A 20,809-nucleotide genomic window follows, 5' to 3' on the forward strand; every position below is an offset into this window, starting at 1 on the left:
GACCACATTTCAAATGCTTTATTAGCCACATGTGGCCAGTGGCTACCAGACAGCAAACATTTTGTAAGCCAGCCCAGTTTTGCATTTTTTTTGTTGTCTTTTTTTTTTTGGAAATATTAATGAAAACATTTAGAACTATCCCAGCCCTTGCATGCCCATACCATTATTTCCAAGATAGCCAGACTCCCGGAGTTCCTCATTTTGGAACGAAGCATGATTAATGCCCAAGGAAACTATATAATTCGAAATCGTTGTCTAGTGTGGCCCCATGAATTTTCTCATTAGCAGTCTGTGCTGATGTCTTTTCCCAGAGAGACCATCCTTACCCCTGCAATGTGAAAGGGAGAGAGCGATGAGCACACAGGGACGCAGCGATAACCATCATAATAAACATAATGTTGCTTTGCCTGTCACCTGAGTATGACAGCACCTGTCAAAAACATTAACTTTTTCATTTTCATATCACCCTTGTGAGGGAAAGAGAGGAGGGGCATTTCTCATGCTGCCTCATTCACGGCAGAAAGGCGAGAGACATTTTTCTCCTTGGTGAGGAAGTAATTAAGGTATAGCCACCTCAGCACCTCGTACATTGCATAGGCCTCAACTGGGCACAAAGAGATCCAATTCCACGTTCTGCCTCCAGACAGGAGAAGGGTCCCCTCCACAGCATGGTCGTCATGGCATCCCCCGAGGCTATCTCACACCGTCATCAGTGCCAGGGAGATGCTGAGGAAGAAGGAACTAGAAGCGAGCTAAGTGAAGTGAGTCAGACAGAGAAGGACAAATACTGTATGTTTTCACTGATATGTGGAATCTAAAACACAAAACAAATGAACAAAGAGTAAAAAGCAGAAACAGTCTCATAGACATAGAGAACGAACTCGTGATTGCCAGAGGGGAAGAGGGTAGGGGAAAGGGCAAAAAAAAGGTGAAGGGAGTAAAAAGTGAAAAATTCCAGTTATGAAATAAATAAGACATGGGGACGTAGTGTGCAACGCAGGGAACACTGTCGATCATATAATAACTTTGCACGATGGCAGCTGGTGATCGCTTCATGAGGTATATTACTGTCCAATAACTATACTGTACACCTGAAACTAATATAACGTTATATATTAACACTATTGTAAATAAATTTTTAAGTTTTGTTTAAAATTTGATTTTAAAAAATTTTTAAAAGAAGAAAGCCCCAGCTTCCTTGCTAAGCCAAGAAGGGATGGTGCCGGGAGCCTCCTCTTTAAACCACCATGTTCGTAATCTCTATATTTATTTACTGCTTTTGACTGGCCCTCCTCCCAACAAGGATTTCTGAGAAAAGGATGAAAGTCCCAGGGTCAGACAACCCACCGGGATCCCTGATAAAAAACTTTATTTCAGTAGTTCTGGAATGACACTTGGAATTCTTTTCCTAGTATTGTTCTGGTGTTTTATATAATCTGAGCGAGAAGAATAAGCTATAAGGCTGTGTGTGTGTGTGTGTGTGTGAGAGAGAGAGAGAGAGACAGACAGACAGACAGACAGAGACAGAGAGACAGAGACAGAGAGAGACAGAGACCAAGGTTCCCAAACCCAAAACCTTGCCCCCTCCTCATTTCTTAGGACAGGGACAAAAATCAGTGCCCCAGGGACCAGTGCCCTGCTTGCCTTGTAATCCCCTCCCCTCCACTCATACCCTCTCTTTAACTTCCAAAAGAGCATGCAAATCATCCTGCTCCCCCGCCCACCCCCATCCAAACAGACTATTTTGACTCCGGTGGCCGCCATTTGCGATCGTCACCTATGCCTGAATGGCACTTTTACCACCTGGGCGACAGTCATCCCATTCAGCTGGCAGTGTTTGTCTGTATTTAACATTAGCTGCTCTATAATAACCCATTGAAGGACTAGGCCCGACAATGTTTTCATAAGGAGGGGAGCAGTTAAGAAAAGACGACATGCGCTGAATTCAAAAGGGGGGCTGTTTCTTTCCTACTATAAACAGAAATGATTATAAAACCAGAACCCAGAAAGAGCTCCTCGGCCTTCACTTTGGTGTGAGGGGGTTTGGTTTCTCTGCAGGGCCGACTCTTGGCGTGCTGGCTTCTCTGGGTTTTTACTGCATTCCAGGGAGGGAGACAGAAACCAAAGCAAACAAAGTGCCCCCAAAGGACCCTCTCCTCCCTCCAAAAAGCTTCTATTTTTAATTCTCTGCAGCTTTTAAAACAGTAGAATGAGGAGGTTTCAACAATCTGCGGTAGGAGAGAATTCCTGCTTTCTCCAAGGACACCCACTTTAGATACTCCCAGCCCGCAGAGAGACACCCGGCCAGGCCTGGGCAAAGGGCTTTTCTTAGCAGTTTCTTTTCAGCACATTCTGTCATCACAAAGTAACTTTTAACAACTGTGTTTTCCTCTCCACAGAAGAATAGAAAGCATGTTTTGAGCTGGTTGCTAACTGCAGGCAGAAATGTGCCTACTTTTCCCTGCGTGTCTGGCCCTAACGGTAAGAAACGCGTTTGACTGGTGTTTGGTACTTTATATGGGTGCTTGACTTTTAACCCAGGATCCCTAAGCTCTCTATAGGATTTCTCACATTCACCCGACATCCGCCCCGCAAGGTGGGGTGGCAAAGAGTGAGCCCTGCTTTGTCAGATGGGGAAACAGGACAGACCCACAGAACATGGAAAACGGTTTTCCCAAGCATATATGGAGAGTGTTAGCGGCAAAAGTCAACGTTCCTTATGTGTCTCTGTGTGGTTCGTGGCCTCACGGCAACTCTGTCCCAAACGTACATTAGAAGGTGTCATCCTATGGGCATTTGTTGTCCAGCTATGTGTATTTGTTGTCCAGCTGCCAAGGCCTTCATTTAGCAGACATTTCCTGAACTTCTGCCACATACCACACAGCCTGGGCTCCCCCAAAGCCTCTATGCTATGTCTCCTGAGGCTGAAGCAGTATGGGACACTCCTAAACTCAGGGACCACAAAGAAGAGCAGAATTTCTTAGCATTTCCACTATTTCATTCCAGGCTGCCTTCGCTGGCTGGCTGTGTACCCGCAGGGCTCATTTGCAAAAACGACATATTTAAGTCAATTGGCTATAGAAAGTACTAGACGCAAATAACCTCTCAGGGTTCCTAAGGACAGGACTTCAAGCTCGGGAAGGAAGCGCCAAGGTAGCTGCAGGCAAGAAGGTGATGAGAAGGGCTCCAACGCAGTGGAGAGCTGGGCAGCCGAGATTTCAAAGTTATTTCTGCCTCCTAATGTTACAGCCATTAAACCAAGAATTTAAATCTTTAGCCAAAATGCTGTTTCCTAATACAAAGTTCTTACTTGGCAAAACGCTGCTTATAAACGTCTCCTGCTCTTTCCTCTCCTCTCCAGCTTCCAGAGCCCGTTTTCTATAAAACGAGGAACAAAGCGAAGAAACCAGAAGAGCTAATGTGTCTGGGCTCATCCCTTCCTCATGATTTTATATCAACTTTAAATCCAATAAAGCCCAACAGTAATTCAGCCATGAACTTGCTGCATAAACGGAGGGGCGGGGGACGGGAATTTGTGGCATATGTTTTCAATTCACTTACGCTCGACTCATCGAAAGAGGTTGCTTCTTACTTTATTTTTTAAAAGAGCTATTGGATGTTTAAGAAGTTATTTCCACCTTTTAAAATAAACCTTTTAGAACCTTTTCTCTGTCCACCACAGGAAACTGCAGAACGCTGGGAGAATGGGAACTCAGATGCAGGAAGGTTCAGGGACGGTTCAGAAACGCAGAGCCATGAATTTAGAGAGGGTTCAAAAGTTGGCACAGTGAACCCTCTCATCCCTACCCACAAATAATAAATAACAATCACAACAAGGAAAAGGAGAAAAGGGAAAGCCACTGAAAAGCCATAACTTATCCTGTCTGCAGCCTTACTGCTCTCGCTAATAAAGCAGGAGTTGTTGGGACTCCGGTCCTGCCGCCTGAGGGGAGCTGAGCTCCGTCTTCCGTCGTAAATTACCTTGCTGGGGATCAGCTTCCCTCCAGGTCCGTCAGACAGACAGCTCTGCGAGACCCATCACCCAGCTCCGTGCTTCTTAAATTATCCTTCATCAGGTCGTGACATCTGGAAAGCTAGATGGAGAATGATCACCCCCAAATCTGACCTTCTCATAGGCCTTTTTTTTTTTTTTTTTTATAAAGAACTTCACCAAAAGAAATGACAGAATGTTCAACTCATAGACAAAAATGGGGTAGGGGGATAGAGCTTTCTATATACATCTCTAAACAAATAGCACAATGCTTTCAAATGTATTCACAATAAACTAAACATTTCTTTTTTCGTTGCAATGTGACCCCAAGTTCTTTTCTCAACTAAGATAGCCACAGTGGCACTTAAAATTATTGGAAGTGAGGACTAGAGGGAGACAACTTTTGACCTTCATTCCCACTTTGCAATCAACAGCCTTGCTTGAGCTTTCCAACTGCATTCAGACGTGTACGCACACAGACAGGCACGTGCATGCAAACATCTGAGGACCTGAAATGTTGGAGCAAATGGCTGCAGCGCCTTGAAATGTGATCGAGCCTCAAGAGCAGGTACCAGGCCAAGAGAAATAACTCTAATCCATAAAAAGTTCCATGATAAATCAGAAAGCCTTTTCGTCCATGTGTCACCTGACATGTTTAATTTGTCTGCTTCGACAGATCGTGGCGAGCAGAGCTGATCGTTGGTGAACTTAGAGTGAGCCTCTGTGAAGCACGGCAAAGGAGAGCACACCCTGGGCGCCTTGCAAATGCTCGTGAGCTAGCTCCGTGTGGTGGAGGGTACAAGAGATGGGAACAAATACTTCTGAACATTACAGGTTTAAAATGCATCAAGCCAACGGGTACACAGTAACAATCAGAGCATCAAAATTTAACTTCTTTGTTTCTTCATTTGCTTCTCCCTGAGATTTGGCCTTTGTCATAAACGCTAGGAAATAACATAGACCGACTCATGTTCACATCAACATTTTACTTTGGGAATGTGAGATTATACCATAGACAGGAAAATGTCCTCTTTCTAATGTCTGTCTGCACCTTCCAAATGAGGGAAAACAAGAAGATTTGTTAGTGTCAGGTTGGCTAACCTTGGACCTGGTCATCCGGGTGTTTCTTTTTTTTAAAGAAGAGCTTTTTGCCTAGAGAAGGAACACTCCTTGTTCCTGATAACAAAATGGCTTTTAAATACATACACTTTATTTATTTAGGAAGAAGGATGGCAGTTGCTGTGACGCGCACTGCCCTAAACCAGCTGGGATTCCCCAGGGACCAAGGCTTCTATGGCATGGGAGATGAGATTATCTTTGCTTCACTGCCAAATCTTTATGTAAATTAGATCATTTCATCCTCCCCTGTAAAATAGGAATAATCTATCCCCAGTTTTAAAGACACATTAACAGAGACATGGGCAGAGATCAAGTCATTAACCCAAAGTCAGCTCATGGCAAACTCTGAACTCAAATCCACACAATCCCGCCCAGGGCGCATGCTCTAGACCACCCACCTGGCCACCTACCTGTGAGCCAAATTTCCTCAGTTAGAGATGTTTTCAACAGAAGATTATTTAAAGCAAATTACTATTCAATTTGTCATTGGTTACACGTATATCTTAATTCTTTTTGCTTATTTCCTCCTTTCTATTTTAATACAACCGAAGTGTCACACACAGACATAAAACTGCCTAAGTATTCAGCTCCGTGAATTTTCACAAGGTGCGTGGAACCAGCACCTACATCAGGAAGCAGTCGTGTCCAGGCCACAAGCCTCCCTTGTGTCCTCCCCAGGTCACGACTCTTCATCCCTCCCAACCATTACATTCTTTCCCTTTTTTTTGCAGAAGGCAGGGGGGCGGGATACCAGCTTATACACACACGCTTCGGAAGCAGGCTGCCTGGGTGGAAATCCCGCTATGCCTTTTACAAAATGCACATCCTTGGGCAAGTTACTTCTCTGTCGCTCAGTTTTCTCAGAATGGGGGTGTAAATAGGACCTACCCCACAAGATTGTGGCAAGGATTAAATGCCATGTAGTACATCTAAAGAGCTGAGATCGGGGTACATGGAAAAGCTCGGGTTAAGCCCTCAGGAAGGGCCAGCTCTCATCGTCGCTGGAACATCGCTCCCCACTCGCAGAGACTGTCCGAGGAAGACCGAAAAGATGCAAGGTCGTAGAGCAGGGGACATGGCAAGGGACGGGGAGACAGAGGAATTCCAGCCAAGCACGAGCTGTATGGCGATGGAAGAAATCAGCTCACTCCAGGTTGCGGAGAGGGTCAGGCCCAACGGGCCGAGGAAGAGCTCCACGAGACCGCTTTCCAGTCCACAGAATCACGTTTTCGGAGAAAGACTCTTCTTTGAAACATTGTGTATTTTTTCTCAGCCCTGTTTATACTCGGCCCATGTGCGGAGACACGCGGAAGCTGAGCAAGCACGAAGGCCTTTCAGATCATCCGCGAGCTTCCTATCCCTACGGCGACTCCCGATCGCCTAGAATCGAACGTCAATTTGAAAAGAAAAGGGTAAGGGTTTTGTTTTCTGCCTAAGTAACAATTCAGTTCCTCCTGCCTGTGATACGATGGGGCCATTTTGACCACAACTGCAAAAATCTCTATTTGTCGTAGCTTTTTAGACAGAATAGACGCAGGCATTGTTCCATGTCCCATTTCTTTCTATATTTTGTGCCATTTGATATACTTTATACCCCTTTTCTTTGGAACTTCTCAAAATTCTCTGCAGTGTAAATCAAAAGTAAATAGCTTGTTTAAAGCATAGCTTCCAAGAAACTAGAAGCCTCTGAAAAATAAAAACACAAGACCGGGAACTTGCTGTGCAAATTTTTTTCCAGCCCAAAGGATGCATTTACAGCAATATCTACATATTTAAGGAAATTCTTAACCAAGTTATCAAAGTTAAAAAAAAAGAGAAAGAGAAAAATAAAAATATATTTCAAGTCATATTTAAAATGACAAGCGTATAATATCAATTCGAATAACAGGTTAACCACAATAAAGGATTAACATAAACTTAGGTTCCAACCAGTATTTGTTAACTTATAACTGGGTTTAGGAAAACTCAGAATAGATAGTAATTCTCTCTCTCTCTGTTTTTCTCGTCCTTACCCTCCCTCCCTGGCCTCTGCAGTTTTTTTCCTCACATTTGACGGTGAGGTAAGCAAGCCAGAAATGGAACGCTGTACACTCGCCAGTTCTGATCCATCTTTTTAACGCACTAGAGATAATGTTGCTTACAGAGCTTCTCCACAGCGTAGCCACGTGGCCGGCCAAGCCCTCTGTCAAAAAGGAACGGACGCTTCCTTCCCGGGTGGCTGGCTGTGAGCAGAAACAGGACACGATGTTCGAGATGAGAAAACAGAAGTTCCAAACACTGAGCTTGTGTGGTTTAACCAAATGAGGCAAAATGAGACATGGAAGGACAGCGAGAAGCTGCCTTATCTGCAGTGCCGAGTTGGAGCCAACGCAGGGCTGGAGTTGGACAGCATCTCTCTCCATCATAAGCGGGAAGGCCCTGTCCCCCAGGCCTTAGCTCTGTGTAGATATAAATAGGAGATGAAGCAGCTTCGTTACCTTTTAGGGATATTGTAAATACCCAAGAGATCATTAATTAGTGATTCTTAATGCCCTCGACTGTGCTTTGAACGATAAATTGAATTTATAATTTCCCATCCAGCAGCTGAAAGATGCGTCCACCCACTTCTAAAACCAGGGATCACCACGTGATCCCTTAGATCCCTCCGACCTTTTAGACACTGGGCTCATTCAGAACAGGATGCTGGCCTCCATCTCAGCCATGGCACTGGCCTCCAGTCTGTGACCCAGGCTGACCCACCCATGGACCACATGCCCAGCTTCTATCCGGAACAGGCACTGGTCACCGCAGCCTTCTGAACCTCCGGTTCCTGATCTGCGAAATGGAGATGATAACAGTATTAGCACCTGCCTCACAGGGGTTGCTTCTGCTCACCATCTCATTGTGCACCCAGTCTGCCGCAGCCTAGGGGTGAGCGGGGAAGTAGACATACCTGGCCGTATGTAGTTCTGGGACCGTCATCAAGTCACTTAACTCTGGCTCTTTTTCATTGCCATCTGTAAAATGGGAAAGATGAGACCTACTACATAGCAAGTTCAATGTCATAGAACTCAGCAAATTATTTTATTGACTTGGCTCTTCTTGTTTTGACCCAAATCGTGTGTTTCCTTCTTTTTGAGGGAATCTCACAGGGGCCACGAATGCCCCTGGCTTTATCTTTGCCTCTCCTCCATGGACACAGCTTGTAGGTCAAGGGCTCTCACCAACTCAAGTCCCACCTGTCTGATGGAAGCTCACATGGACCTGACCATCTGCCGTCAGAGGAAGGCAGGTGGGGGTGAGGACTGACCCCAGTCAGGTGCTGTCTTCTGTCTCCACTTCCCACTCTGTCCTTTCTCTGAGGAAGCCATTGCTAACTGAACAAAAACGAGCTTCTCTTCAGTCCGTAGATGCTTCTCCTTGACTCATTCCTCACACTGTCTTCCGGGTTGGTGCCCTCAGGTTGATTTGTCAGGTGCTCCTTTCAGTAAAACACTTTCGAGCACAGACACCCACGTGTGTTTACATATGTATAAATTACGTGCATATAATACCCTAGTAAGATGTTCTGTGCGTTCTAAGAACACGTGAACACTACACAGAGATTTTCAAAGAATGAGATTCAAAAGTAAGTTATTACTGTGAGAAGAGTATTCTCCTGTGAACTCCTGGACATCCCACATTTGTGAGAGAGTTGCACACAGCCACACCCAAGAGCGGGTCCACTGGCCAGAATAAGCCGCCATTCTCAGCACAGTCGCATCACCCGAGTCAGTCAGCGTCATGAGCGTGTGACATGCGCAGTCAAACAGGGCTGCGTGCTCAGATGAGCCCCATGTTTGGTTAACTCTCAGCTGTTGCCGTCCTGAAATTCTCAGTAATTTTATCTTTAACTTGTGAGGTCCAACGGAGCATGTAGGAGAGTAGAGGAGATATGTACAAGATGCGTGTCCCCTATTCTTTGCTGCCCATTCACACAGAGCGTTGGTGATACCTCATGGCACAGCATTTTGGGGGCCCACCATGTGTGGGAGTTTGGTGAGACTCTAAATAAGTACAAGGTAAGCGTGTTAACAAAGCCATCTGCTTCCAGAGCGTAGTAGAATTGCATGTTTCAAGAAATGAAACGAAAACAATTGTGGTAGTTTTGTGATGTGTTTTCCGGGAAGAATTAAATACATGTGCATGTATGAGCTATGAAAATCAAATTGTGTAATTTCAGTGCTCTTATAGGTGCATTTAAAACTGGCATTTCACAACAGAAAGATAAACAGAAAATCATGTGCATAATTAAAATTTTTATTTTTTCTTTACTTACAACGACATCAGATAGCAAAAACAAAACAAAACAAAAACAAAACAAAAAAAATCATGACAAGTTGAGCAACTGTAGCAAAAAAGAAACGTTTTATATCATAGTACTTTTAATTTAATTCATTAATAATAGTGACACGTTAATAGTAATTTAATCACCTTTCATTTTCCTAGCTCTTTGAACAAGGGACCTTACATTTTTATTTTACACTGTCATCGTCTCTGTCCCCTGGTCCCTGACCCATCTCCAAAAGACCAGCCTATTTCTGTCAAGAGTGAGTCCACTTCTTTCTCTCACTGGAAAAGCTTCTCACCCCATTCTGCCCTGAGATAAGGTCTGAGCTTCCTCAACTACGATTAATAATATTAAATCGATGTCATACTTCACATTGCATTCATTCAACAAGTATTTGCGTATTTATGTAGTTCCAACCTAAATAATAATAAAAGGTTAAATATTGGCCCAAGAGAATAGACAGGCACCTCTTCTGCCCTGTTTCTGCCACAGCGGAAATTTCCTGAGGAACAGGAAAGGTCTCAGTTTGGAAGAACACTGCTACTGAAACCCGGAGCTCTGAGGCAACCATCCTTCAGAAATCGTCACCCACGCCCAGAAGCTAATGATTTTGAGGTGGCTGAAGCAAAGAATTCACAGGAACGTGGGTCACTGTGTCGAGGATCATGTCAGGAAGGGAAGGTCACCAGTTCCAAGTATTTTAGAGATGAAAGGTCCTTCTTACAAATACTGTATCCTCCACATCCAGCACAGCACGGTACGTGCTTTGTCACAATTTCGTGGGCCCCCAGCTGTCACCTAGGGAGCCTCTATCCAAATGAAATTTCTCAGTCTTCACCAGTCAGATGTCACTCTTACATCTTGGTGACACACCTTCAGGAGGGGACATGGGTCAGGTTTTTTGCCTCCCGAATTGACCAAGTCAGTGGTTCACAAAATGTGATCCAGGGAACCCTAGAGTTCCCAAGGCCCTTCCGGTGGCTTCATCCAGTTTAATCTATTTTCATAATTACACTGAAATGTTACTTGTCTTTTTCATTCTCATCCTCTCGTGAGTTTACGGTGTAGTTTTCTAGAGGCTGTGTGACGTGATTTCATTGCTCTGAAGGCTAATGAGTGGAATAGGTATTCTTGTATTTTAAACATTTCTCCATTTTAATTTCCAGTATGCTTAATATTTATAGGTATAACCCAGATAAACATAAGCTCTCTGAAGTCATTGATCATTTTCAAGAATATACATGGGAGCCCTAAGACCAGAAAGTCTGAGAAGTGCTGGACTGGGTGAAGTAGGTATCCATCACCCTGTCCACGTCTCTTTTTCAGGACATTCTTTCTCACAGCCCTAGTAGTGACCAGTAAGCCTTATAACTAAGGAGAGTGCCACATCGATGACCAACAGGCAGATAACTATAATTTGGCCTTGGTCACTTCAACCAATGGAATGCTAAAGGTATATACCTATGGGGCTTTGCAAAGTGGCTCTTCATCTAATAGAAGCCACAAACCATGATTCATGTAAGCAGTAGAATCTTAAATGTGTTAGCCTAAAGGGTTCCAGTATATATTAATTTTCAAAGTACATTTTAAAAATATTACCTGGTTTTTTCAAAACTCCTACTCCATCCCCCCCCCTTCAAAAAAATCTGTTAAATAAATTACATGTGACAAAGCATATCCCCGGAAAAGGAAATCTCTCTTACTTCCTAAAGAATGTCTTCAACACACACACACACACACACACACACACACACACACAACCTTCGCCCAGGCACATATGGTATTAAGTACATACCTGTTATAAAAACAGCCAGTGCTCTTACCTTTTCATGAACTGTGAGTCATTCTTCCGCCCCAGATAGGGCTTTCTAAGCTTCATAAATATTGATCATACTCCCTAAATTCTAATAGGCAGGTTCCTCAAATGTGAATGATACTTTTCAACGTCACCCTTTATTTTCTGTATTCGGTCACACTGGTGACTATCGTGGAAGAAAAAGATATTCTGTATAGATGAGCACTCCTGATAACTGAGACTTAGCCAATTCAAATCTCAAGACATTCATTCGTTTAGTCATTCATTCATTCAGAAACATGCCTGAACTATGAACCAGGAATTGTGCTGGACCTTGAAAATACGGTGACAAATAAAGCAAACTAGCTCACATTCTGCTAAATATTGAATAGAATTTGTCCTAAAATTTATCCCGATGGTCTTAAAAGTAGTGTATGCAAATACTTCAACTTCCAATTTGATTTTTATCTTATTTTTGTGTATCTTTTCTGATGCAAACAATATATTATTTAGTAGCACATGCGTAAGTTATAAATAAAAACATACATTTATTTAGAATGAATACCCCCAAAATTCTTACTGATGGGTGTGTCATTAAAAGAAGATTAGAGACATTGATTGAACACACTCTGCTAGGCCTCCCTTTTTGAAAAAGGAGTCAACCTGTCATCCTCAGCAGCTGCCTGGGACTTCATCATGAAATTAGTGCTCTTAGCAGGTCGGGCTGGAAGGGAATTTTAGAGATGACATACTAAACCTTTTCTTTCACAAAAGCATTAAGGCCCAGAGCCATAAGTGACTTGTCCAAGCCATTTCCCAATTTGGTGAAGGAGCATTGTTTTCGAAAATGTGATTCTGAGTCACCATCACAGAGGGAGGGGCCTCGTGAAAATGCAGAATCCTGGGCTGGGGATCTGGATGTTTTTGATTAGACTCTCCAGGGGCAGGGCCCCAGCGCCTCCTGACCAGCCCCACCACCTCCAGGCGGTTCTCAGCAGAAGTCGGGAGACACAGGAGACTTGATCAAGGTCTCATGTTCCCAGCCGGCTCTCTCCTTCCTGCACATTGTCTTGGCTTTGAGAGCGGGAGCTGTGGCGTTCAGCATCAGATGTGCTGTTCTGTTTGACCCAATATGAGTGACTGTGGGTGACCGATTTTGCTAATTCTGGGGCTGCTTTTCGGGAGCTTGTTTACATCTCCTCCTTTGATGTCAGACATCATTTCTTGCTGCCTTCGGTGGGATCACAACTAACCTCTCTTCCCCCCTCCCTCATCGCCCACTAACTTTCTGCTTTTAATTTGTTGTGGGCTGGGAGACTACATAAATAGGCTTGTTAGGAGTGTGTGTTAATTAAGAGTCAATTAGACCTAGTTAAAGTGCTTTGCTTTGTGACTAGTGTTTCCGCTGCTTCCAGCCCGTTTTGCTTCCTTCCTGCTTCTCAACCCAGTTCCAGAAGGTAGAGGTTGAGGGACGCCTGACCTCTGGATAAGTGGGGCACTGGGATATTTACTCTCTTGTCACATTTCACTGCTGTCAAAGCTCAGAGAGTCTGGTCGCCCCCGAGGAGCCAGTGTGCTTAATGATTCAGGACACCTGGGTCTGACCCAATCCCCCTACATTTCTCTGGGCTCAAAGTGATTTACAGGAAGAGGGGATATAATCCAGGAGGCAAGAGGAAGGACGCAGTCACCAGAGTGAGCCAGGAAGTAGGAAGGGGCTCCCCTGAGCAGCACACTAATGTCCAGTTCAAGGATTGTCTAGGTCTGTCTGCCTCTAATAGCTGCTGGGGAATCTCAGTCATGACACCCACAAGGGTAAACTGGGGGCTGTGGGGGTGGGGGCAGCTAAGCAATGGGCATGAGAGTGGGGAGAGGGCCATCTCTAACCTGGAAGGCGTAACAAACATATTTAACACTAAAGTTCATTCCATGCAGAAATACTGCTGTATTTTTTAAAACCTTCAGTGGATAACAGTATCAATAGAGCCTAAGCTTTATTTGTCTGTGATGTCATTGTTAAACGGTGTGAAGAAATCATGGAGATCGTAAAATCTTCATCCTCATCTCATATCGGGGCATGAAAATTAATTGTCCTCACGATGCCCCAGGATCCTTCACCCTTCCTTTGTTATACGTAAATATACAGTCTTTTAAATGGAAACAACTCTTCTGTTTTTCCAGTTATAAAATGACAAAAATAAAAACAAAACGAGCACCCAAAGTCAATGTTATTTTACTTTGCGGGGTTCTGTGTTTCTTGTGAGCTAATTTCTTGTTTTCCCACAAAAAAGTAATATCTTTAGCTAATATCCCAGGTTGGGGCATGCATGACTGAAGCTGAAGTGTGTGCTTATTTTTTTTTAATGGAATTCTGAAAAGAGGCAAAAAGCAAAAGGTACTTGTGTGCAGGGAAGGATCATACTGATCTATTTTCAGTGCTTAATTACAAATCTGCTTCAACTAATTTCCTTATTGTGCCCACAGCTGCTGTTCTTTTGTCATCGGTTTATTTTTCTTTGAAAATCTGAAAGGCATCGAGGCTCACTCTGAAAGTCATCAGGAGCAGAACCGGTGTCCCAGATGCCTCATTATTGGTCTTGTTTGCAGGCCTATTTTGTTGTTTATGTCTTGCATTCAAATCATTTATTTTGTTCAAATCCTCTTTCGCTTTGAAAATGTTTTTAAAACACTAGGCTGCTTTTATCACTCCACTGTTTGCCTTGCTCTGTAACGGGAACAGCACGGTTTAATCGAATCATAATTTCCCAATAATCTCTGGGCAGGCTTTGTTTCGTAAATATCAAAAAAAAAAAAAAAAAAAAAAGTGTTAACGCCAGAGACTCTTTTTCACAATAACCCAGGGTCTGCGTGCCTCTGTCAGGAAACAAAAAAAAAAAAATTGCTCATATGAAATCAGAGAGATATGAGAAGATTTTCATTTGTAAGTCTACATATTAGATGGGATGGCTTGGAACTTATAAAAACTCTGCTTTCACAGCCAAGAAAATCGGCTGCTAAAACCTGTCAAGGCCTCTGGGGCTGCGGGGGTACTATGGATATATTAGTAAAATGCGTTAGACCGCAAACAGCATGGGAGAAAGTTTAAATGCGGGTTTCCAGGAGTCAGAGAGACCGAAGTTCAAATCCTGACTTGGGCAAGTTATCTTAACCTCTCGTGCCTCTGCACTCCCGAATGTAAAAAAAAGAAATGAGTAACATCTAATTTCTAGAATTGTAATGAGAATTACATTAGGTAATGCTTGGAAAGCCCTAGACCAAAAAGCCAGGCATGTGGTCAACTCAATAAATGAGAATGATTATTATTACTACGATTTGTTTCTTGGAAGAAAAAGAGCTAGTTGTTTGGCCAAATATTTCTGTTTCGTTTTTGGTTAATATCAGTGTTGTGGGAAACAATTTAAGCTGATATCAAGTGGAAATTGTTATAGTAACTGCTCGCTCTGTAACTAGGGCGGCCATACAATTTATGGTCCAAACCGGGACACTCTGAGAGTGAAAACGTGCCAGATAACAGGCATCAATCAGGACCACCACATCCAACCACAGCCTGTTGTCCCCTTGCCAAAGGAACCTCAAACCAAAAAATTATTTGAACTAGAAAAACCCTTTGATATTTTCTAGTTCAACACTCCAGTTTACAGAGAAGGAAAATAAAGTTCAGAGCGGTAATGTAACTTCCCCAAAGTCACACAGCGAGTAACTAAAAATCAGAATCTGGAATGCCAGTCCTTGAATTTAAACTCCAGGGACTGTTCCACAGCATGGTTCTGTTTTTGAATATCTTTAGCAAGGCCAGCCGCTGTTCTTCTTTATTTCTTCTACTGAAAGAGTCCACCATCCTACTTATTTTTACCCCTCCATGTTACACCAGAACAGATGACAGCCTGTACAAAACAATCGTCTGAAAGAAAGGCTTTTCTTTTTTTTTTTTTTAACCTAAACCCCTCATGCTGTTGGTTGAGGCTATTTTCTCTTTCTCTATATTCAGTAAGAGAGCAACTGTTCTCTCCCTTCTTTCCATTAAGGTAGTCCTTTTAGATATTTCGTGATTATTCTTTGTTCCATTTTCCTTTGGGATCAGTGAGTTACAATGAGTTCTTAACCAGGATACCACCCTAAAATCATTTTCCCAAACCATCTCACCAGGACACATTTGTTTCTCAGGCCCCTGGACATGGCACACGTGAATATGCATCTTTAATCCCTGTTAATTACACAACATGTATAATATTTGCATAATATTATAGATTTTAGCAGCTTTCATTTCAAGTAATTTTGCTACATTATTATAGACAAGGCAAATATTCCATATACGGGATTTGACTTTGAAGAGACAGAGAGCAAGATGATCAGAAATCACGTGTCAGGCCCTCCTAAGGTATATCGCCCGCCTCTCTCTTTAATGAAGACCACATTTTATAACAATGCTCCCGTGCACATGCAAATTTATGTAGATTGTTTATTTAGACTAGCACTTTGGTACATCATTTTCAGTGTTCACCCTCCTCTCCTTTTTGCCTGGGAAGAGATGATGCAGTTAATCCAGTCATATCTCTCTGGGTTTTATGAGCTGGGATGCCCATAAAGACGACAAGGGGTGCATTTCATGGGCAGCCAGCCGCCTTCCCCTCCCCTTGACGTTTTGTATTGAACAGACAAAGCACAAAGCTAACTCGACAGGATGGGTCACGCGCTTTCCTCCTGGACGTGCAGTTCAGCGCTGAGCAAGGCACCAACCTGGACAGTCACACGCCTCCGAGATCCTGTCGAGCAGCTGCTGGGGTCTATCCACTGAATATCTTCACCATCCTTAGAAGTTAGTGAGCTGAACATACTGCTGCTAGGCACTCTGCGCTAGGCCCTCTGATTTATGTCAAAGGAGAATCTTTCCACATCTTTGATGACAAGCCCATTTTTAGAACAGAGGGCTAAGACTGGCAGATGGCAAAATGCGTATTTTCTCAGAACCTAGTTAGAAATAAACGAGAACTCAAAACTGCGTACTGAGCAGATACAAGCCTAATGATTTCATTTAAAGAGGCTGATGTCAGATATATTTGAAGTCGAGCCCTGTCTCTACCACCGTATGACCTTGAGCAAGTCATTTAACCTCTCTTTGCCTCCGTTTCCTCATCTCTACATTGGGAATGGTTAGAGGATCTACCTTGCGGGATGCAGTGAGGCATGTAAGTCCTTAGCATAATAAATGGCCCGTGGGAGAACCAAAGCAACTTTAGCAAGGATTTCATTTCTCATACAGCGCAATGGAAAAAAGGGAGCTAATATAATTTGTTTTAAAAAATAGAACACACGTCTCCGGCAGCAGAGAAGTTCAGGCTTTCTCAGAGTGTGGTCTCTCTCTCTCCTGCAAGGGGACCTCAGCGGGCACGTGCTGGCCCATCCCCCTCCCTGGCCATGCCACTTCCACGTGAGGAGGAATGAAAGGGAACCTTTATAATCACGGCTCCTAGTGGCTTGGGAGACAGAGGACAACAGGGCAACCTCTCTATACAAAAAATTCAAGTACCAAACCCTCTGCTTGGTATTAGAGACCCCCAACCACACTTCCAGGCTCATCGTGGATTCTCCCATTCGTGGTTCCCACCTCCACACCCCGGCGTTCTGTCCTCTTTACTCTCTTTGTCTGAATGGTCCCCCGCCCCCTGCCTTTGTGTAACATTCAGTCCATTAACATGCCTTCTCAGTGAAACCCTTTCTTAGCCTCTCTGTTTGGAGGGTAGTGTTGCAAATTAAGTAATAATTTTAAAAGCACCTCTTTTGCACACACCCCCAACTAAAAGGAGTTCACACTTCTTCTACCATCTTGGAGAACACCCTCAGGATGCCTTGTAGGATGGCTATTTGTCTTCTCGTCCTCTTCTCTTTGGAAGTCTGTGAACTACAAGGATGCAGGGAAACTTACCGATGGTGTGAGAGGGATGAGGACAATGACTTGGGGAAACTGGGAAACAGGCACAGTAGGAGACAGAGACGAGTGATGCTGCATTGTCCACATGGCCAGACAATGCAGAAGAACAGAAAGAGGGAAGAACATACTCTAAATGACCAGATAATCAGGATTATATCAGCTTGACTCACAGGCCGCTCTTGCCTCTAGTGTGATATAGTGGCCCTATCTCTAGATTTTGTAATTCATCTTGTAAAAGTTGTCATCAGGGACTGCAGCCTCCAGAACCAAGGAGGAGAAGGGTCCCCTCCCTGGACCACCAGGTGTCCTTCCCTGGTGACATGCGTAAGCAGATGCATCAGCTCCTGCATCGAACATTCACTTTGGTGCTCAGCCCCAGAGAAACTGCAGCCCTCCGTGTTTATGAGAACCCTGGGCCCCAGCGCATCTGGTTTTCAGCCACTGAGCTGAAAGCGGAGGCAGCCCTGCCATACTCGCACCGCTCTGCGCTCCATCCAGCAGCCAGAAGAGCCAGCCTGGGCTCAGGTTTCATGGCTGGGCACTGAGGGCCTCCAGGTAAATCCCAACCAGTCCATTTGATGTGAAATCTTCCAGCTTGACCAAGAGTCACTGACCTCGAGAGCAGCCATTTAACCTCCATTATTTAGTTTATATTGGTAATATTTACATTGGGAACTTGATTAAAGCTGACCTCTTGGTGAAAACAGAATCCAATACGCATTTGAAACCCTCCTGCCTTCTCCACCCAATGTCAGGTGTCATCTGTTTCACTTCTCCTCTAACTGGCAGACCGGCCTCCACTTTGCCTGCACCCTCCTCTCGTGAATTTGTTCAATGCCTTCCATTGGGTTCTGGACCTTCATGGGGGCATCGACACATCTGGAAGTTAACCAAGTTAGGAGGTGCTGGTTGGTTGAGTTTGAGGATGGGGTTAGTCGTAAATAGGTCCTATGCATCACAAGGTACAGAAGAGACAATGGGTATCCACTGTCCTTTCTGCTCTAAGGACAATCCCACATTGCGCAGCGGTTCAGACATCCTAGCTCCCAACTTCACAAGGACGGCTAAGTCCCCAGGAGAAGGAATGCAGTGGCCACTGGTTCAGGATAAAACTCTTCTTTCCACATGAAAATTTTATCTGTATTGCTTTTTCAGATCAATATGTCTGTAAAATTGAAGGGGAGGCTACTGTTTGCTGACATGTCCAGGAATTCCTCCTTTCGTCAGCTGGCTCCGTTGGGCAGGTATTCATCAATCACCCCCTTCAAGGCCTGTAGAGGAGGTTGTGGCTCCTCTGTAAGTCAGCCCGATGACACATTCTCCAGCAAACTCGCCCCGGGCAGGGCACCCGGTGGTGTTCGCATGGTCCTGCTTTGCTGTCTCTTTGGGAGCTAGACTGTGAGTATGGAATCAAGAAGGTGCCAACTGGAGGGTGGGCTTCAGGCCCTGGAAAGCCGCCCCTACACACCGGAGAAGAGAATGTCAAATTATTGGGAATAGTGTGATAAAACGTTTTTAAAATTTTTTTCAAGATAATGTTTTTCGTTTTTTTTCTATTTCTGACCAAAGACTCTCTTTCCCCTCATCTAAACAATCAGAGGATTTGGTTCTCTCGAATCGTAACCTTCTCTGTCTGTGAAGGTTATTTTGGCTTGCTTCAACAAAATACTTGTTTATAATAGATGTAATAGATGACAGAGATCGTTTGAAATTGCACAGTTGGTGTAATAAAACCAGTTAAAACCTTATTTAAAAAATGTCACAGTTGGTCAAATGTATTAATGGCATATGGTTTAGTTCTCTCTCTCTTTTTTTGCCCCCAGAACAATACGTACATTCTCGTTTCACAGAGGAGAGGATTAATGGAGCAAAATAAACTTTCTTCTGCCTTTTCTTCTAGGCAATCTACACTTTCATTAACTTACTCAAGCTCTATTTATCCTCTTTCTGTGGCTCATCTTCCCTTTCTTGTCTTTCTCTTCCCCATAGCACCCAATTATAGAATTCCTGAAATTCTGGCTAATGTAAGAGATAAATATTATACCATGTAGAGCATGTTTTAGAAGGAAAAGTTAATGCAGAAATTACACACTACATAAGCAGAATGCCCACAACTGGCAGACATAATTATTTTTTTCTCCTGTTGATATTACCCACTATAATAACAAAGTCAAAAATGTGCCCCAAAACATAATATTTCAGCCTGCTCGTAATCATCCTACCAGCAAAGAACATAATTACATTATTTGTCTCCTCTGAAATCCCTCACTCAATGCTATACTTTTCACAATATTTGTATTGGAGAATTACTGGGTTCTTTCTAGAGATAATGCATTGACTGAAGTTTTGAAGTCAGGACTTGCCAGCCTAACCAAGCTGTACCTGGTCAGTGGGTCGTCTCAGAACTGTGCCTGGATTTTGCTGGAGCTTGGAGATGCCATCTCTAATCTACAACCCTGCCATGAGTTTGTTTTTTGTCATAAATGAAGCATGGGGCTGTGCTTTAATTTTCCTCACTGCCCTCTGTCAAGTAATAACCATAAATATTGTCCTGAATCATTAAGTCACAACCTGAAATGTGATCCTGCCCAGCTCCCAATCAGACGGCCATCTGGAAGATGAAAGAAGTCTATTTGGGTTTCGGAATGATCCAGACTCTAATTTGTAGTAACAGTCTTAACAGGCTGTTTCAGAGACATTAACCAGCAACTCGTCTCAGGTTGTCAAGGAAGGTCCATTATCCACAGTTGGAGGGATTTGCTTCAAGCAGAACCGTGAACAGTAACTGCTGGAAAACTACCAGGCTCGCTGGCTTTCAATCAAATGCCACATTCTTCCATGGACACTAGATTTCTACCCAAGGGCAAGGATATATGCAGAGAGCAAATGCATATGGAATATATCTCTAAGTATTCTCTTTGTCATAAGGAAAACAAACATTTCAGAAGAGGAAAACAAACATTTCAGAAGAGGAAAACAAATTGCAGCTTCAACAAGCAAACAACAATGCAACATGATAGATATATAATTTTTCTTATCACCCTGAGGTTACTTTTGCAGAGAAAAATAAATCGTACTCTTATTTTGCTGTAGAAATAATCTTGTAAACACAAGGAGAAAGTCATTATCTAAAGTCTGGTAACATATGCTTAAACATGAGTACACCACTGATCAAAGAGACTATTGGCCAAGCAATTGCTTTAACTATCTGAACTTCCTGGTCATCAGAAAAGCAAGCAATATTAATAGGAGATGACTTTCCATTTTCAGTCGACTTTGCATTGGAAGACCAAACAGAGGAAGCATCAGGGGACGATTGTGTTTCTTCTCCAAGTTGTACATAACATTATTCTAAGAGAATACATTGATTCATTTATAAATAGTTTTATAAATTTAATTTTTGAGCATTATAGATGCACTTAAAATAAAATGAAGGCATTTACCCATAAATGCATGAAGTAAATTGAACTTTAGGCAACAAATGTGTCAATGGTGACTCTGAGCAGAATTAAACCAACACCAATGGTTTTTTATCTTTACCACTTTCAGGGAAGAAAATTTCATACCAACTTTCAGAAACCCTTTTCCTCTGCCTCAGAATTTGGTTTAGCATCTCTTGCTTTCAGTAACTAAATATATGTGTTA

The sequence above is a fragment of the Pteropus medius genome, unplaced genomic scaffold (genome assembly GCF_902729225.1).
Source record: "Pteropus medius unplaced genomic scaffold, Ma_sr-lr_union100, whole genome shotgun sequence".
NCBI classification, from domain to species: Eukaryota; Metazoa; Chordata; class Mammalia; order Chiroptera; family Pteropodidae; genus Pteropus; species Pteropus medius.